This window comes from Corapipo altera, unplaced genomic scaffold (genome assembly GCF_003945725.1).
Source record: "Corapipo altera isolate COAL_440 unplaced genomic scaffold, ASM394572v1 128946, whole genome shotgun sequence".
Classification (NCBI taxonomy): Eukaryota; Metazoa; Chordata; class Aves; order Passeriformes; family Pipridae; genus Corapipo; species Corapipo altera.
The window spans coordinates 3,883-9,630 of record NW_020885784.1 but is presented as its reverse complement, the minus strand read 5'-3'; the positions used below and the strand labels follow the sequence as shown (position 1 = coordinate 9,630).

Below are 5,748 nucleotides of genomic sequence, written 5' to 3'. Positions count from 1 at the left end.
CTCTATTCTCATTTCCTCAATGGCAAAATGCATTTTTTTCTGATTTGGTTGGCAAGAGGTTTTATTCCCAGGTACTTTTCCCTTCCTTCTCATTGGCAAAATATTTTCTGCATTTTTTTCTGGTTTGGCTGGCAAGAGGTTTTATTCCCAGGTACCTTTCCCTTCTATTCTCATTTTCTCAATGGCAAAATAAGCCATTCCCAGGAGGTTGGGCCTGTGGCAGGGAACAGACTCCAGGTGCACTCTGCTCTTACTCCCCCTGCTATCTCCTGGTTCCTCAGGATCAGGAATAGCTCCAGGAGTGCTTGGCAACACCCTGCTCCCAGCCAGCTCCCTGTGAAAGGCTGGGAACGTTGGAGTGCCAGGGTACAACCCAGAGCACGTAGGGCACAGCTCTCCACTCTCTCCCTGTGGGAATGGGGTGGCCCAGCTCCAGGCCCCTCAGTCATTCCCTTCCCTCTGGCTGTGCCAGCACTTCCTGAGCTGAGCTCGGCTTTTCCAAACACACCCTCCCAAAGCTGCTTCCTCGGGACACTTCCTCACCTCTGCTGCACCCAAACAGCCCTCTGGTTGCCCTAATATTATATTAAAATAGAAGTCAAACCCATTTAAATGCAAAGACTTGTTGCAGACAGTCCACTCGGAACCCCGGGATGGTTTGGGTTGGAAGGGACCTCAAAAGCCACGGGCAGGGACTCCTTCCAAAAAGCTGCTGGGCTTGAAAAAGCAAATGCTCCAGTAAAAAAAAAAAAACCAGGAAGGGCTTTGATCACTGTTAGACCATTCATGGAGCTTATTTTGCACACCTCCTTCATTTTGTGCTTCAACTGCTAAAACCCTTTCTGTGTTTGCAAATCTCAAAACATAACTGGGGAAGCCAATGACTCCAGCTGAGTGTTACCAACAGGCACTGCTGCTCCCATTGCCCCAGGAACTTCCAGCCTCCCACTGGGCCAGATCCCAACCCTTGTCTCCTCCACACAACCACCTTTTTCCCTGTTGCCCTACACTCAGAACATCCTGCTAAGTGACTTCCCAAATCCTTCCCCACGGGTGTTTCCTTCTGCAGGGCGTTACCAATGCATTCCTTATCTAATCCCTGTCACGGATTTTGTCAATATTCCCAAATCCACAGGTGCAGATCACGTTCTTACACATTTCTCCAAGATAAATAACAGTGTCAAACCAGCCCAACATCCTTTGCCTACAACCCTCGGGCACAAGGGAGCAGAACAAATATCTCTGGCTTGTTCCCAATTATGCTTGTTTAATAAACACTATTAAAGGTTTACACTTTTTGGCAAATATAACTCTCAGTGCACCTTTCCAGCTCCTGCAGTGGTGTCCCACCAAGATTTCATGGAGGCTTGAGGGAACTTCTTTAACACAACGCAAATGGCAGCGAGGGAGTGAGATAAGGAATTCTGAGCTTATCAAATGTTATGTCATTATGGAATCAAAGTCGCTGGCCGTTGGCAGCAGCTCCCAGAATGCCAGGAATGGATCCTCATCCCTACCTTCGTCCCCTTCCGGCGCGTAGGAAGCCGTGATGATGTCGATGTCGGCGCAGTTCATCACGATTTGGTTGGTTGCATTTTTCACCTGGAAGAGAAACTCCGTGAGCACCAGGAGGAAAAGGTCCCCGAGGCAGGCATTCCCACACTCCCACCCATGCCAGAAGCCCTCCACCAAGGGTCTGAGGTGGAATTTGGTGGTCAGGAGCCGTGAAGAAGCAGCCGGGCCGCGCGTGTTCGATCCGTGCCCGGCCCCACTTATCCCGCCGTAAATTGTTGGAGGGAATGAAGTGCCGGGTAAAGAGGGGTCTGAAAGCCTGACAATGGAGCCCTTGTGCACTCCTGGGAATCCAAGAGCAATGAAAAACGGATGGAGAGCCCATCAGCCTCCTCTGGGGATGATCTATGGGAGACCAGGGCAAAAAGTTGGGATGGGAGATGAGCAGGGACACAACCCCTGTGGGTGCTCGACCCTGGGACCACTTCCGAGGTTAAAAACATCTGCCAGGAGATTCTCCTTCCCCTTTTCCTGTGAGCTTCCCTTCTGCCAGCTCTTGGCTCCACACACTCTCTGCTTTATTTACCAAGCGCCAGCTCCCGGCGTAGGAATAAACTGTGGGGCTGTGCCAGCTCTCTGTTTGAATGCAGAGGGATTCCAATGAAATATAAATTAATTACAAAGGGGTAAAATATTTGGGAGTTAAAGAGGGAGTTATTTAGAAATTGATGGCTGAAACCACCAGAATGGTCACGCTGGATGGAGCTGGGGATCCTGCTAGTCCTGCACGCGATTTCGAGCAGGGGACAAGAGCAGTTCTTCAAATAAAGGAGTAAAAATTCCTCTAACAGCCAAATAGATTTAACATGTGCACGAAGAAGCTGCTTCCTACCCCAGTGTGAGCTCCTCATAGCACAAGGACTTCCACCCCTTTCTTTTTCTTCACTGTTATAACCTCAAAATGCCTGTTAACACCCGGATCCCTCGTTCCAGGTATCCGTGTGTGAACAGGGCAGGAACCAACTGGAACTGCCTCCAGCTCTGGGGTCCCAGCACAGGAGGGACATGGAGCTGTTGGAGCGAATCCAGGGGAGGAAACATCCAGAGGGATGGAGCAGCTCTGCTGGGAGGAAAGACTGGGAAAATTGGGATTGTTCGGCCTGGTGAAGAGAAGCCCTGGGGTGACCTGACTGTGGCCTTCCAGGACCTGAAGGGAACTTACAGGAAAGATGGAGAGAGACTATTTAGGAGGGTCTGGAGTGAGAGGACAAGGGGGAATGGCTTCCCACTGCCAGAAGGCAGGGTTAGATGGGATATTGGGAAGAAATCCTTCCCTGGGAGGGTGGGGAGGCCCTGGCACAGGTTGCCCAGAGGAGCTGTGGCTGCCCCATCCCTGGAAGGGTCCGAGGCCAGGTTGGACGGGGCTTGGAGCAACCTGATCTAATGGAGGGTGTTCCTGCATGGAACTGGATGATCCTAAATGTCCCTTCCAACCCACCCCACTCCACGATTCTCCCTGCAGTGGCAGCTGGTTCCCCTGGGCCAGGAGCTGCTCCGTGCGCCCAGCCCAGCTCGCCCCGCTGGCATCTCCATGGAAACGGGTTTATGGCATGGAAAGGCACCATAAAAGGCTCAGGTGTCCCAGCTGGAGCAGACAACTTCTCCCTCTGCCATCAGGGCCTGGGAGCTGGGCGAGGAGGAGCCGGAAGCAGATATTCCGTGCGGGGCTGCTCCAGCCGGGAATGGTCCCTCAGTCATGGGGGACATAAAAACCAGATTCCAGCCCAGCCACTGATAAGGAGGCTTAAGAAATTTCAATGTGTAACTTAACAGGTGTGTTCCCACATCCATCTGTGAGCCAAAGGGCTCCCACCAGCCCTTCCAGGGAGATCCAAAGCCCACAGAGGGTGGGGAACACACACCGACCTGACTGGGAGCTCCTTTCCAGCCTCAGACACCAACCTTGCTCCTGAAGCAAATCCCTCTGGTTTGCTCCCAACCATGGGATTGTCTGATTTCCTAAATAAAGGTTTAAAGGTGTAATTATCAGTGCATCATTCCAAGCCCTGCAGTGGTGTCACACCAAGAGGTGCAGCAGAGCCACGTCGCCTCTTTATGGAATTAAACCCGAGCCAGTTTTACCCAACAAACCCGACCTGGTTGTGAAAACAAAGCACAAAACGAGCAACTGCAACAGCTGAGGTGAGAGAGAGTAGATTTGATGCTTCTTGCAAAGATTTATAGCCTGAAATCTTATTTTTTTCTCTCCCCAGTTCTGTGCCTGTGAAACTAAACAACTGCAACACTCCCTCCAAGAGCAAAATCAGAGCCCAACAGTTTTTATCACAATATTAGGGTTTGGGGTTTTTCAAGGTCCTCTAAAACACAATAAAATCAGAATGAGAAAAGCTTTTTATAAATGTCTAGAGACCTTTATTCAATCTATAAATCCAAATCTCTCTGGATTCGGAGTTCAAGATGCATTAAGAGCTGTCCAAATTGCAGACAATGTGGGTTTAACAATAGGCTTGATCTTTAAAAAACAGCCTCTTCCGAGGACACAACTTTCAGTGGAGCACTGTGCCTGCAAAATAAGAAAGTTTAGGTTTAAGCAGAGACAATTCAGAGGCTCCTTGGAAAGAAAAATCACCTATTTTTAGGATTTCTTTTTTTTTTTTCCTTGCTTCCTACCAATATCAAGCCAGTTTTACACGAGTGCAACAACCAGGAAACACCTCGAGGGACTAAAGGAACCAGCAGGTTGAAAAAAAAATATTTATCCTCGGCCTCCCAAAAAAACTGAGGGTGAAATTCATGGTGCAGGCAGCAATTGTGAGAGTGGGGTGGCCCAGCACCTTCTGAGGCTCCCAGAATTGAGTTCAGAGGGGGAAAATGAGCTTTCCTGTTGCCCCCCCCCGGGCTCCAGCGTGAGCCTCCTCCCTCTGAGCCACTAAAACCCTGAAGCACAGGCACACCTGTGAGAACAAAAACAGCACCAGAACCCGCCCAACATACTTAACTTATGACCACCTGATGTCACAAGAACCTGCAGCTCAGTAACTGCAGACACCAGGGATGGCCTGGAATGAATCCATGTGTTTTGTTGGAAGTGATACCTCGGAACTGCCTTTTTTTTTTTTTTTTTTTTCCCCAGACAGATGTTTTTGCCCCTGGAGTGATTTTCGTGAATGAAATCGTATGAAAGGGCAAAAATAAAAAAAAAAGCATCTTTCTGCATGAGGTATAAGCAATTACCCAGGTGAATATGTGGGACTGTCACCCTGCTTCACCTTGTTCTAGAACATAATAAATGTACTCTTTTCAGCAGGGAGAGGTTAATCAAGGGAAGAGCAAGATCTAAATGCCCACAGCGAGCAGCTCTGCCCAGGGTTGACACTTAAAACTCAGATGAACCAGCAGGAATATCTGAAATAAAGGAATATAAACCTCTGGCTTTTGGTGGAACTCCGGTAAATTAATCAGAATTCAAATACTTGTTGAGATCAGCCAGACACAGACACCAAAGGGGAGGAAAATCCCAGGCAACAGGAGGGAACAGCTGAAGTTCCCCCCACCAGAAATTTTCCAAGGTAACATCATTTGATGGCAGAAGAGCTAAAAATGTTGATTATTTGGCTCTGCCAAACAGGACTCGAAGATTTTCATCAGAGCAGGAAAAGGGTTTGATGGAAAAACCTTCCTGGGACATCAGGAACAGGGACTTGAATGGCTACAGTGGAATGCCAGCCTACCTGAAATACAGGATGAGGTGCATCCAAAGGGATCTCCCAGAGTCAAAACTGATTCTGCAGAGCCACAGACACGACCAGATAATTGAATTCTTGACACACAGCCCCACAGCCCTCTCCTAAAAGCAGCATTGTAACAAAGCACGTGTGTTTTCAGCAATTTACTCCCTAAAAATAGGCAACTAAAATTACCTCGCTCGTGTCCCGGGGTGTATCTGTTTTTAAGAATTTAAACCTGAGAAAAAGAGATTTTATTAATCTGCACCTCCAGCAAATTTCTGGGAGCCGAGTGGTAAAATTAGCAACGCCAGGACCTGATTGGCCCACTGGGAAAAAAATTCCCTTCATTCCAAAGAGCATCCAGCCCCTGTGTGGCTCTCACACGTGGTGCAGAGGTGTCAAATTCACCCAGCCAAGTAAATCCCTTTGTACATGAGCACTGCAACCTCCCAGCCTCGGGAATTACAGGGCTGGAAGAGCCCTTTTT

The 5,748-nt window shown here is 48.9% G+C and overlaps 1 long non-coding RNA gene across 1 annotated transcript; it reads right to left on the bottom strand.

Annotated features, from left to right (window-relative positions):
- Positions 1–3,928: 3,928 nt before the first annotated feature.
- LOC113940803 lies at positions 3,929–5,722 on the bottom strand. Its single transcript, XR_003525542.1, has 2 exons — positions 5,265–5,722; positions 3,929–4,096 (listed from the first exon to the last, which is right to left on the bottom strand). It is a non-coding gene; the product is annotated as an uncharacterized LOC113940803 (long non-coding RNA).
- Between the last annotated feature and the right edge of the window lie 26 nt (positions 5,723–5,748).